General features: G+C 48.4%; 1 long non-coding RNA gene across 1 annotated transcript in view; it reads right to left on the bottom strand.

Annotated features, from left to right (window-relative positions):
• Nucleotides 1-13,853, bottom strand: part of LOC142461337 (uncharacterized) — a 197,343-nt gene that overhangs the window by 56,477 nt on the left and 127,013 nt on the right. Inside the window, exon 2 of the long non-coding RNA XR_012786885.1 lies at nt 12,125-12,276. This is a non-coding gene — a long non-coding RNA (uncharacterized LOC142461337). The remainder of the gene's footprint in view (nt 1-12,124; nt 12,277-13,853) is intronic.

The following is a 13,853-nucleotide window of genomic DNA, read 5'->3' as shown; positions in this document are numbered from 1 at the left end:
GGAAGTGCTGAGTGAGAGGCCTGGCAGGACTCCGGAGGGTGCGGCTGTGAGTGTGTGTGTGTGTGTGTGTGTGTGTGTGTGTGTCCAACCCAACACGGGCAGGGCAGTAGGCAGCAGCGCACACAGCTGCCCGGGGGCTGCCCAGAGTCACCCTCAGGACCTGGCCCCTGCCTCCGGCCTTTTCACACCTGGGCAGAGCCAGAGGCGTCTGCTATGCAAAAGGCAAACCTTGGGTACCCCATGTGACAACCGGGGTTGCTTCTTCAGGAGACCCTGCCCCCGCGATCAGGGGGCTGACCTGCCAGTGGACGTGCAAGGAGAGCGGTTCCCTGGCCTTCCACACTGTGGACAGGAGGGGACCGGCCCGGGCCTGCATGCGGTGCTCACTTTCTTGGCTCACAAGAAAAGGATTGTGTTGGCCGGTGTCCGGCAGGAAGCACAGCTTGCAGCGTTTCGGGGCAAGATGAGGAAGAGAGAGTGCAAGAGACCAGGAGGAGGGAGGGAAGGGGGCGGAGGGGGTGCGGGGAGAGAAAACACAAAGGGAGAGAGGAAGGAAGAACTCCATCCCTGTAGCCCAGTGATGCCCTCCAGGATGGAGGGAAGGCGGAGAGGGGCATGTGGGGCGCAGCCCTAGCTGCGTTTCTCCCACTGAATCGCTCACCGTGGGATGGGAATGAGCCCACCCCAAGCACCCCGAGCCTAGCGGCCCTCTGCACCCCCCACAGGGATTTGGAATCCCACAACCTGTGCAGTCCGCCCCGGGCTTTGGGCTGTGGGCATTTCCAAGGCGGCTAACCACTCCCGCTTCCTGAGGAGTGCAGACGGCCCCTCACCCGGGGCCCTGGGGAGATGATGTCCCCTCTTGGGCCCCCCTTTCCCTATGTGAAGGCAGGGGGAAGCTCCAGCGTCCTGCAGACCTCAACTGACAAAGGAGACCTATGAGTGCACCTGTCTGGGGGGAAGAGGAGTTGGTAGGCAGAGGCCCCAGGGAGTCTGCTAGAGGTGGAAATGGGTGCAGGCTTTTCTAGAAAAGTCAACATCGTGACACGATCGCCTCGGCGGTTCCTGCAGCCCCCAAATACAGAGCTGGGTCTGCAGCCAGGAAAGAAAAGGGGGTCCATGGGAATGTGGCTGACATGGCCAAATGAAGGCGAGCACCTGTGTGTGTGCGTGTGTGAATGTGTGCGTGCGTGTGTGTGCGTGCACGCGCGTGTGCGTGCGTGTAGTTGGGTGAAGGAGACTGGAAGGAGCCTGGACTCGTGTATGGAACGGATAAACAGTGAACTCTTGCCCACGCAAATTGGTTTTTGCCCGGAGGCTAAAATCCACGGGCAGGGAGCCAACAGCCACATTAGGATAAGAAATGTAATCTGTGTCTAATACGTTCACCGAATCCATCTTCTTGGTGCCGTCAGGGTGCAGTGCCACAAGCCTGCCGTGCTGTGGCCTGCTGTTCGTGGCCAACACACCGTCCACCCCCGCCCCATGCTCGCCTTCGGCGTCCTCCTCCCTCAGGAGAGAATAAACACGTTCCCAAAGATGACAGCTGGCGAGGCCAAGGGCCAACCGAGGTGACTTCTCGCTCTCTTCCTGCAGCTGCTGCCGCTGCCGTCGCAAAGAGAGGTCAGGACCTCTCCAGTCAGAAGACACCTCAAAGGTCCCTCCCTCCCAAGACACAGCGAGTCCAGGTGCCTGAAAATAGACTCCTCTGAGGTCCAGTGGGACAAATGGCCCCCACAGCTGGGCTGAGCCTGTTTATAAAGCACTGTTGTCCTGTCCATCTATAGCATCTGTGTCTGCGGCACCTGCCAGGAGTGCAGGGAGCCTTCCAGAGCACCGGAGAGGAATAGCAGGCAGCCTTGAAGGCACGTCCATTGTGAGCCTGGCCTTGTCTCTGCACTTTGTAGGCACCGTCTCACGTACCCACCCTCGGGGCCCTAGGGGAACGCCCTATCACCCCATTCTACTGATGAGGAAAGAGAAGCAGAGAGGCCCAAACAACTTGCCCACCCACTCGCCACCCGCGCAGTTAGCGGCAGAGACTTGATTGGATCCCTGACTTTTCCAGCCAGGCTCCCAGCTTTTACCATCATGTCGCACTGTCCTTCCCTCTCCGCCTGACAGCCGACACCAGACGTTCCCTCTCCGCGGACCTTCCCAGACCCAGCACCAGGCCCATCACCGCCTGACTTCCCCCTTATAAACATTCTTGGGTTTGGGTTGTTTTCCTCCCTTGTTCCCTCTTTGTGATCCCTTAAAACTCAGCTCACTGAAGCACGTGCTTGCCCTTTATTCAGAAGTGAAGAAGCAATGAAACAGGACAGCGCAAAGCAAGGGCTTTCTGAAGGAACGGCTGTGGCTTAGAACTCTGCGTTAGCCTTTCTGCAGCTCTCAGACGCTCCCGCCTCCCACCTGTAAACGCAGAGGGCTCAGCAGCTCCCACCCTCAGGGCCTCTTAAAGGAGAAAAGTTATAAAGAGCTCCCAGGCCAGTGTTTGCATCTGAGAGGCAGCTCAGAGGGTGTGGTGACAAGAGGCTACAAATGATGGCAATGTAGGGTGGTGGCCCTCAACCATGACTTTGTTCCTTCTTAGTCTTGACTTTCAGCACTGGCCAGCCTTGGGGGAGGTTAAGGGGACGGCTCCAGGACACACAAAGGAAGCTGGGAGAACCTCTGACTCCACTTTTCTGGTGGGAAAGGACCTCCAGCTGTGGAGGGGCTTGGCAGAGTGGCTGGGAGAGCGTAGGGTTGGGGTGAGCTGACCTTTCAGGCAGATTTGCCCACCAACCCAGGGTCACAGGATAGACCTGTGACCTCCGGCAGGCTCAGGAGTTGTCACACAGAGTGACTTTGGCCAGTGGCTGCCTCTCTGAGCCTTGTGCCCCCCCTTGCCTCTGGGGACTCACCTCTGACGTGCCCCGGATTCCCAAGAATGAAGGACCGTGACAGGCCTATCTTTAGAAAAGGAAGAGACGGCTACAGCGCAGGAGAGGGAGGAAGGAGAAAGGAGGGAAAGACCTTTGTGTCTTCTTCAAATCTCACCTGCTCCAAAGTGCCTCCCCTGGCCCCCAGAGCTACACCGATACTCTGCCCACCTGCCCACTGATGTTGTTAGAGGTCTTTTGCGGTTTGATTTATTGCTGCCGCCCGCTCCACCCCCTCCCTCCGACCACAGTGTCAGCCGCACATACCAGTGCCCTGGGTCCATCCTTTCCACAGCCGAACCCCAGCGCTCAGGAGGAGTCTGGGCACACAGACCAGGCTCATTATGTAGTGGTCTCATGAACACATGAGCAGAGTAAGGACTGATTCTTGACGTCTTTTAAGGAAACTGCCAACTGAGCATGTCAGAGCCGTAAGTGGTACTTTCAAAGACCATTACCACTGAGGTAGTTAGTTTATTGTGCCAACCTGGCCGATAAACACGTGAGGTTAATTGAAGGGTTGAGGGATAAATGGCTCTGTGAGCCTCGCTTTCAAGTTCTTGGGCTTCTTGCTTTGTGATGGTCAGACCAGGGTGCAGCTGCCTTAGCCAGTTCCCTGCTTCAGCTGGCAAGGCTCACTTCCTGCGAGACATCCCTGAGGAGAAGCCACATGGACCTACCCTGATTTAGCCCTGGGTGCTGGAGCAACCATGTGGAGAACCCTGCCAGCACTGAGATGCTTACACGCTCACTGATTTGGCTTTCCTCCTGCAGTGGCATCATTGTTTGTGTTTTGTGAGATGGAGGAGAACTTTGTGGATTGGTGTCAAATAGACATATGGGTTAATATTGGACTTGTGGGTTTGGGCAGCACTGGGTTGGGATGTTTTCTTGATGTACACTTACCCTTTATATAAAACTCTTATAATATGCGTTTCTGTGGATTTGTTTCTCTAAAGCACCCAGACTAACGCAACCACCAAAAGTGCTGCTCAGATGGTTCACTCATATTATTTATATCATGCATATGTAGATGCCCCTCTTAGAACAGCTCTTCAGCTTTATTTGTAATAGCCAAATTATTTGAACAGCTCAGTAAGAGAGTGAACCAACAAGTCTATCCACATAATGGAATACTACTTAGTAACAGATAGGAATGAATTCTAAACCATGGATAGATATTTTAAGAAAAAGTCAAGCTGAACAAAAGAGAGCTGGACCCAGAGGGCTGCCTTCTGGGTGCCTCCGTTCACACAGGCCCTGGAGCCAGCCAATACCATCTAGGATGGTAGGTCACCAAACACAGTGTGTGCCTTTGGGGTCAGTGAGGGCTGGGTTGACTGGGAAGACCATGTTGGGATTTCTGAGGTGATGGAAAAGTTCTCTGTCTTGATCGAGAGGTGGGTTCTACGCCTCAGGTGGGCCACTTAAGATTTGCACATTTCATAGTATGCATAATTTTTTAATTAAAAAATGCAAGTATAAACAGATGTTGAACTGCAGTTAATGATATGTATGTTGACCACAGTTCAAACCCACCAGCTGCTTCCTGGGATAAAGGTGAGACTGTCTGCTCCCATAAAGGTTTGCAGACTTGGAAATCCTATGTAGAGACTCTGAGTCAGATTTGACTTGATGACAGATGTTTCGGGTCCCTAGACTTCCACTATTCAGTGGTAAGGAGGCCTTTAGCCACTCTTACCCCATCCTCCACAACCAGGAAGGTCTCAGTGGAAGCCTAGGAACCAGAACGCTCATCCCACCCCCCACCCCACAATAATGATCGAAAATGACTCAGTGCAAGACTCACAAAGAACTCAAACAGAATGAAAGAAAACAGCCAACAGATGTAGATATCTAGATGGCAGAGATGTTACAATGATCTAGCAACATGGAATCCAGGACAGATAAACCCCTCAGGACCAGTAATGAGAGTAGCGATACCAGGAGGGTAAGGGAAAGGTGAGGAGAGAAAGGACGAACCAGTCACAATGATCCACATATAACCTCCTCCCTGGGGACAGGCAACAGAAAAGTGGGTGAAGGGAAACATCAGTCAGTGTAAGATATGAAAAAATAACCATAATTTATAAATTATCAAGGGTTCATGAGGGAGGAAGGGTGTGGGAGGGAGAAAATGTTTTGAGAATGATGATGGCAACAAATGTACACATGTGCTTGACACAGTAGATGGATGTATGGATTGTGATAAGAGTTGTATGAGCCCCCAATAAAATGATATTTTAAAAGAGATAGGAAAATAATAATTTATAATTTATCAAGGGGGTCACAAGGGTGGGAGGGAGGATAAAAAGAGAAACTGATACCAAGGGCTCAAATAGAATGTAAATGTTTAGAAAATAATGGTGGCAACAAATGTGCAAATGTGCTTGATACAATTGATATATGGATTGTTATAAGAGCTGTAAGAGCCCCCAATAAAATGATTTAAAAAAAAAGATAAACAAACCATCACCAAAAACACTTAAAAGTATTTGTTTAAAAGTGCTACAAATCAGAATAGTTAAAAGTACTACAAATCAGAATATTTAAAAGTACTGCAAACACTCTCAAATAAAATAAAGCCCCAGAAAAGAAATAGAAAGTAGAAAGAAGAACCAGATGGAAAGGTTAAAACTGAAAAACTCAATGAAAAAAAAAAAACACCTTAAAGATGGATTCAACAGATGAATGTAGGGGACACAGGGAGGGGAACTTTCAGTGAACGAGAAGCTAAAACAATCAAAAATACCTACTTGAGCAACAAAGAGAAAATAATCTGAAAAAAAAAATAGATGAACAGCGCCTTAGAGACTTGTGGGATTCTAACAAAAGATCTAAGTTTTGTGTCATAGGAGTTCTAGAAAGAGGGGGGAGGAAGGAGGGCACCATTAGAAAGTCCTTGAAGAAACACTAGCTGAAAACTCTCCTGATCTGGAAAAAAGATCTAAATCTATACAGTCAAGAAGCTGAACAAACCTGACAGGGGATACAATCAGAGAATTCCATACTAAGACACATCGTAATCAAACTTTGAAAAGTAAAGGCCAGGGAAAAAAGCAAATCAAAAAGCAATTCAAACCAGCAAAATGTCAGTAGACACCATCCAGACCCTGGAACTTTCAAGTCCCGGAGAAAGGAACTGCCAACTCACAATTGCAGAGCTAGAGGAGAGATCCTCCAAGGACGTTCGAGAAATGGACACATTCTCAGAAGAAGGAAAATGAAGGGACTGTGTCACCGGCAGGCCTATCTTACAGGAGGGTCCAAAAGCAGTTTCTAAACAGAAGGCTAGCTGGAATATTAGGAAGGAAGAGAGTAAGCAAAAATATTGGTTAAAAAACAAAAGACATTCCTTCTCCGCTTGAGTTTAGTATCTTATTGTTGAAACAAACATTGTAATACAGCCTGATGGGTGTGATTCTAAATGTACGTAGAGGAACTATGTAAAACAAGAATAAAGATTGAGCACGCTGTACTGAATGCGACCTTCCCAAATGATAGCACTCATAGGCTGTGGTAAGTCTCCATAGATGTCTGTAGAAAAATCATTTGATAAACAATTTAAAAGATATTCCTAGCAAACAAGCAAACAACTTTCAGCAAACTAGGAGTGGGTGGGCATTTCCTCAACCTGACTAGGGGACATTTCCTCAACCTGACTAGGAGCATCTTCAAAAAAGTTGGATTAACATCATCCTTCTCGATGAAAAAGATGGAATGTCTTGCCCCTAAGAATCAGAAACTTTTACCAATTCTGTTCATGAGGGTACTGAAATTTCTATCTTGTGCAATATGGCAAGGGATCACAATAAAAGGGGTTCTGATCGGAAATAATGTTCTTAAACCACAGATGACATGAAGGCCCATGTAGGAAACCCTGTCAAAAAACCTATGAAAACGGAAAGAAAAGAGCTTAGCCAAGCTACAGAATATGATTGATATACAAAAATCGATTATATCTCCATATACCTGCATTGAACAACTGGAAATAAAAACCATTTTAAACACCATTTACGATAGCACCACAATATAAAATGTTGAGGCTATTCCTCACAAAATATTGGCATTTGCTCATTGGATATTATCAACCATTGCTGAGAGAAATTAAAGTGATAAATGCACTGTGTTCGTGGATCAACTGTGTAAATATTTCAAAGTAGTTCTTGTCTTACTGAGCTGTTCAATGAAACCCTGACCACAATTTCAGCAAGATTTCCATTTTTTGTAGAAAGATAAGCTGATTCTGAATTGCATATGAAAATACCAAGGATCTAGCACAGCCAGAAGTACTCTGAAAATGAATAAAATTGAAGAAACATTTCTTGAGTTCAAGAAAACTTGAATGAAGGTCCCCTCCCAAACATCGATAGGCTACTGGGACAGAGTATCCAGAAGGATCCAACTATGTGTCGACTATTCATTTTTGACAAAGATGCAGAGATAATGCAGTAGAGAAATGATAGTTTTTCTAACAAATATCCCTGGAATCGCAATAATAATTTTAAGGGCCAAAATATTTTTTAAAAGTCACTTCAGATCCATGCCTCACTCCCTTACAAAAAAACAACAACAATTCAAACGAATCATCACAGATTAAAGTTCAAAACAAACCTAAAATTTAAGAAAAATCTTCTAGAGGAAAATGGGGACATCATTATGAATTTGGATTAAGTACAGGTTTCTTAGCTGTAACAATAAAAAGTAAAACCCATAAAATAAGACATTAACAAATTAGACCGCTTCAAAATTGGAATCAAGAGACACTTGCTGTTAAGAGAAATGAAAGACAAGCTACAGAGCAGGAGGAAATGAAAATCGTTCATCTAACCAAGAACTTGTATCCAGACTATAAAAAGAACCCCCAAAATTAAATAATGAGAATTTACACAACCAAATTAAAAGCAAGCAGAATCTTCAAACAGACATTTCACCAAAGAAGACAGATGAATGGTAAATATACCTATGAAAAGTTGCACAACAAACAGAACAAAAAGATCATTAGTCATTTCAGAAAACTGGTTGCTGTCAAGGCCATTCTGACTCACAGTGACCTTATACGGCAGGGGAGCCCTGCCCCTAGAGTTTTCATGGTTAGAAAGCTCAGTGAAGCAGACTGCCCTGAGACTGGCCGGTTGGAACAATGACCTTAGCACTTGAGTGCTTAACCCCTTCACCACCATGGCTCCACCACTCCCACCTCCGATCATGGAGTCAAGTCTGACTCAAACACCCTGCGGGATAGAACAGAACTGCCCCGCAGGTTTCTAATGCTGTAATCTTTATGGCGGCAGATCACCTGTTTCTCCCTGCAACGCAGCACCATGCTTAACCTGCTGCACCACCGTGCGCCTCTAATTCATCACCTCGAAATCACCCCCTGCCATCCAGTCAGTCCTGACCCCTAGACACACTAGATCTGCTCCACAGAGTTTCTGAATTGATGACTCTTTCTGGGAACAGACAGCCCCACCTTTCTCCTGAGGACCAGCTAGTGGTTTTGAACTGCTTGCTGGCTGGTGGAGGAAGCCTGGTGGTCTAGTGGGTTACAAGTTGGTCAGTGGTTTGAAACCACCATCTGCTCTGTGAGCGAAATAGAGGCTTTCTACTCCTGAAAAGATTTTTCAGCCTCGGGAATCCACAAGGGCAGTTCTACTCTGTCTTAGAGGGTGGCGGTGAGTTTGGTTGGTTTTGGTTACTGGCTGGTAGGAGTTACTGTGACTGGCTGGAGGGTAAACTGCTGACCTTGTAGTCAGGAACCCAGTGCTTAAGCCACGATGCCACCAAGACTCCTCAGTGGCCATTAACCCAAACCAAATTCACGGCCATGGAGGTGATTCTACTCATAGCAATCCTATATAGGGGTTCTGAGCCTGCAAATCTTTATGGAAGCGGACAGTCTCACCATCTTGCTGCGGTGCGGTTGGTAGGTTTGAACCGCGAACCTTGTGATTAGCAGTCAAACGCTTACCTGAGAATGCTACCAGGTCTATTTTTCATTAGTCACTGCCATCAATCCAATGCTGACTTACAGTGACCCGATAGCGCAGGGCAGACCTGTCTCCTATGAATTTCTGAGACTGTAACTCTTCATGGAACTAGAAAGCCCCATCTTTCTCCCCCAGAGTGGCTGGTGGTTTCGAATTGCTGATCTTGCAATTAGCAGCCCAACTTATAACCACTGCACCACAGGGCTCCTTCATCAGTCATCAGGGAAGTACAAATTAAAACCACAATGAGACACCACGATAAACCCGCCAGAATGACTACAACATAAAATGACTGACCATAACGTTGGCAACATCATCATGAACCTGGAGCTTTCCTGCACTGGCAGTGGGTGTAAGAAATGACAGGGTCGTTATGACCCCAATCTTTTTACCACCCCAATGGCTAGGCCTTCCTACAGGAGACATGGTGCCCGATCAAATGAAAGACAGGAAGGCAGAGTACATCCAGTTCATCTCTTCTAGACAGTTTCCTGAGGCAAACCCTGACTGCCAGTGTGTCTTGCTGTCAGGTGCTGTCGGGGGGTTCTGACTCACAACAGAATGAAACACTGCTGGCCCTGTGCCTGCCTCACCTCTGTTGTGACATTGTAGCCCACTGTCGCAGCCGTGGTGTCAGTGCCTCCTGTTGAAGGCCTTTGCCACTGCCCCTCCCACTTCACCAAGTATGATGTCCTTCTCCAGGGACTGGTCTCTCCTGACAACATGTCCATGTACATGGAACGAAGTCTCAACATCCTCGCCTCTAAGGAGTTTCCGGGCTCTACTTCTTCCAAGACAGATTGACGTGCTCTTCTGGCCAGCCAGGGTCCTTTCAACGTTCCTCACCAGCCAGCACCGTCATTCAAGTGTATCCACACCCAACGTGCAGTTGTGCGTGTCCCGGTCTCAGGCAGAGGAAGGAGCCCGGCGGAGGGTCCGGCTTTACACTCAGAAGGCTAAAGCCTTAGGCAAGGGAGCCGGGTTTTTGTGTTGGCTTGTTTTTCTGCCTTTGGAAACAAGACAGTCTATGGAGCTCGTGTCCCTGCCGAGGCTCAGGAGGTGAGGGCAAGCTGAGGAAGCGGGGTAGCCAACTCCACCTGTGGATGATTGTATGCAACGATTTCTCTCTTCAGTGGTTTCACCACGAAGGTCCAAGGAGTCCTGCTGGTGCAGTGGGTTAAGCGTTGGGCTACTCACTACAAAGGTGTTTGTTCAAACCCACCAGCTGCTCCACAGGAGGAAGAGGAGACGGCCTGTGTCTATCCAGTCGCACAGGCTCAGAACCCCCAGGTAACAGTTCTACATGTTTCTGTAGGCTGCAGTGGCTCTCCACCTTCCTCATGCAGTTCCTCATGTTGTGGTGACTGCCCCCCACAAACGTAAAATTATTTTTGTTGCTACTTCATAACTGTCATTTTGCTATGAATTGGTGAGCCCCGTGAAAGGGTTGTTCAACCCCAAAGGGGTCACGGCCCACAGGTTGAGAACCACTGCTGTAGGGTCTCTGTGAGTCAGATGGACAAGATGGAAGTGGGTGAAGGTCAATGCTCACCCTCCTCAGGCGACTTCCCCAGCGGGGATGGGCCCAGGGAGGCAGCCTCTAAGTATGTCAGCCCCATGGGTCTGTTTGCTGGGTGGGAGAAGGGCCAGCTTGCAGACCCGGCAGGTCCAGTGTGCAGTGTCACCCACAGCTGTCCCTTCATGGAAGGTGAACCTGGCGGCCATCAAGCTGCCAGTCCTGCACACCCTGATCCTTGGACCCTGACCAAGCCAGGCTCCTGGCACCTATTTGCTGCCTTTTGCTTTTCCCAGAACAAAGCTGGAGAATTAAGAGCCGTTTCAGCCACTCCTAAAGGACCAGTGAGATCTCTTCGGAAGCCCAAACTAATCCACAAGGAAAAAGACAAGACGTCGGAAGTATGTATAGATCAGGGGCATGACTTTCTGCATTGGGCTAGCCGTTTGCACCCCTCTGCAGCAGTGCCAGTGTAAGACGAGGCTGGCGCCTCTGTAAAAAGTTGCAGCCTTGGAACCCGGGGCGCAGGTCTGCTCGGCACTTGGTTTGATATATACGTGCACATCACATACGTATAGTTAGCACATAAATGGAACCTTACAAGTGAGACCACAGAGGGGATACTAAAGAGTGAGTCCTCATTCTGAGACTACAGTGCCCATGCCGGGCACTTGGCCTTGGAAGCTAGGAGACTGTCCAGCATGGGCTTAACAAAGCGTTACCGGACAGAGCAGGAAACTGAGGCACACAGAAGGTTCTGTCTCATCCCTTTCAAATTTCAGTTTCACAACATCATCTTTTTTCTTTAAGATCATTTTACTGGGGGCGCCTATAACAATCCATACATCCATGGCATCGAGCATATTTGTACATATGTTGCTGCCATTGTTTTCTAAACATTCGATTTGAATCCTTGGTTCAAAACATCATGGTCAAAGCCCACAAAAAAGTTCAGATGCCCTTGGGCATTGGGGAGGGGTGGTTAAGAAGGACGGCACTGTAGGCAATCAAGATGAACATCGTCAAGCCGCGCATCAGGGCTGTGACCTAAGCAAGGAGGCTGCACTGCGTCCTCATCTTGGGCCCAGAGCAGGGCCCACCATGGGAGAGAGGGGCGGGGAGACGGCACTGCGTTTATCCCATCACGGGGAAGGCCTCGCTGCCAAACCATAGAGAATCCTGGCCCAGCCAGGTTGACACAAAACCTAGCCGTGACACTCAAAACATAAAAGGTTTTCATGTGATAGGAAGATGTGTGTCTTTTCTGTTTGTGTCTATTTCGGCGGTCTATCTGGATAGCAATTTATAGGTGTACAACATTTCAAACTGAACAAAGATTATATATATAAAAAATGAAGACACACAACATTAAAAAAAATCACGAACTCCTTTCTGACAGGGTGGCAAATGAGCACCAGGGCACTTGGCACTTTGTTTTCCTCTTGCTGTGATTGAGTCACTGATGAAAATACACCCACCTGAAGTGGATCTGTTTCTATGGCGCCTGTGTATAATGCATCCAGGCTGCCTTGTAGCTTAGGCAGCTCCTCCAAGCAGGGCTGTGCACCTGCTCCCTCTGTAGGCAGGGACCCCGTCTGTCCTGTCTACTGCTCTGCCCTGGTGCTCGGGACCCAGAATGCTGCAGGATCTCACTACACATCCATGGGGGCCATCAACAAGGATGCTTGTCTTACTGGTCTCGTCGTCTCCTTCTTGAAGATCAAGTTTCTGAAGGCCAGGAAAGGTATTGGAGCAGATGTCAGAAGTGCCGCGTTCTGCCATGCCTCCACCCAGGCCTGGAGGTTTCTGCCCAGCACCTTCCCCTCGGGGACCTCACTTTTCTCATCTGTGAAATAAAGGCAAGGGCACAAGTGTGTAAGTCATGGTTCAACTATGTCACCCTTTCCCACCTTAAAGTTGGCGTAGCCAAGGGAAACCACTTGACATTTGTTAGTTGTTGAATGATGAGAGTACGCTGGTGCTTGCGAGAGGACCCTTGGGATTTGTTGTGTCTTTGAAGGTCGCCGGACCCAAAGGAAGGCCACTCACAAACCAAACTCACCCCCAGGGAGTCAGTTCTGACTCGCAGAGAGACCCCACAGGCCAGGGTAGAACTGCCCCTGTCGGTTTCCAGGACTATGCATTTCTACAGGAGGAGAAAGGCTCATCTCTCTCCTGTGGAATGGCCGGTGGCTTCCAACAGTTGACTGTACAGTGAGCAATCTGGCCCAGAAGCCGCTCTGCCACTAGGGCTCCCAACCGCCAAACACAGAAGAGGTGATTTTAAATGAAGAAAAGAGAAATATTGTTTGAAATCTGGTCCCCTCCAATTGGACTTGCTGTTTTTATGTACATGAAAATAAACGCTCAGCAAACCCCAGAGACGTGTACCCATAAGAAGTGTTCCAATTATTCATCTTGGTTCTCTTCTTCTTCCCATGGCTCTAGAAACTTACTAAGACCTTAAAAGGAACCTTGGTGGTTTCGTGGGTGATGTGCTGGGCTGCTAACCTCAAGATTAGCAGTTTGAAACCGCCAGCCTGTCTTCGGGAGAAAGACAAGGCTTTCTACTCCATAAAGAGTTCCAGTATTGGAAACCCACAGGGCAGCTCCACTCTGTCCTCGAGGGTCTCTGTGAGTTGGAATTGGCTTGACGGCTGTGAGGTATTTTTTTAGAGCAGTAGGCTTATCCAACCCACACCCAGAAATCTGTCCGAGGATCCAGTCAGCTCGCTGGGCTATGTTGATGATCTGTGTGTTGGATGAGCATTTTTAGCTGACGATGGGTGAGCCCAACACAAGACCATGTACACTATTTTGATTCTACTTGGCACCCCTATAGAAAAATCCCCACCTAGACCAGATGGAAACATATACCTGTTTACTGAGCGATTACTCTCGATGACCGTTACAACTGCTCTGTGGGCAATACATTCTTAAAAGGAGCCCTGGCAGCCTAGTGGTTATGCATTGCGCTGAGATGTGCAAGGTCAGCAGTTCAAAACTGCCGCTGCTCCACGAGAGAAAGATGAGGTCTTATACCCCAATATGTAGACCACAGAATGTACATTGGTACAGATAGCAACTGGAAACACAGGGAACCCAGGACAGATGAACCCCTCAGGACCAGTGGTGAGAGTGGCGATACTGAGAGGGTGGAGGAAGGGTGGGGTGGAAAGGGGGAACCGATTACAAGGATCTACATATAACCTCCTCCCTTGGAGATGGACAACAGAAAAGTGGATGAAGGGAGACGTCAGACAGGGCAAGATATGATAAAATAATTTATAAATTATCAAGGGTTCATGAGGGAGGGAAGATGGGGGAGGAAGGGGAAAAGTGAGGAACTGATACCAAAGGTTCAAGTAGAAAGCAAATGTATTGAGAATGATGATGGCAACAAATGTACAAATGTGCTTGACA

The sequence above is a fragment of the Tenrec ecaudatus genome, chromosome 11 (assembly GCF_050624435.1).
Source record: "Tenrec ecaudatus isolate mTenEca1 chromosome 11, mTenEca1.hap1, whole genome shotgun sequence".
NCBI classification, from domain to species: domain Eukaryota; kingdom Metazoa; phylum Chordata; class Mammalia; order Afrosoricida; family Tenrecidae; genus Tenrec; species Tenrec ecaudatus.
The sequence above is the reverse complement of the archived record's forward strand: the minus strand, read 5'-3'. Positions and strand labels throughout refer to the sequence as shown.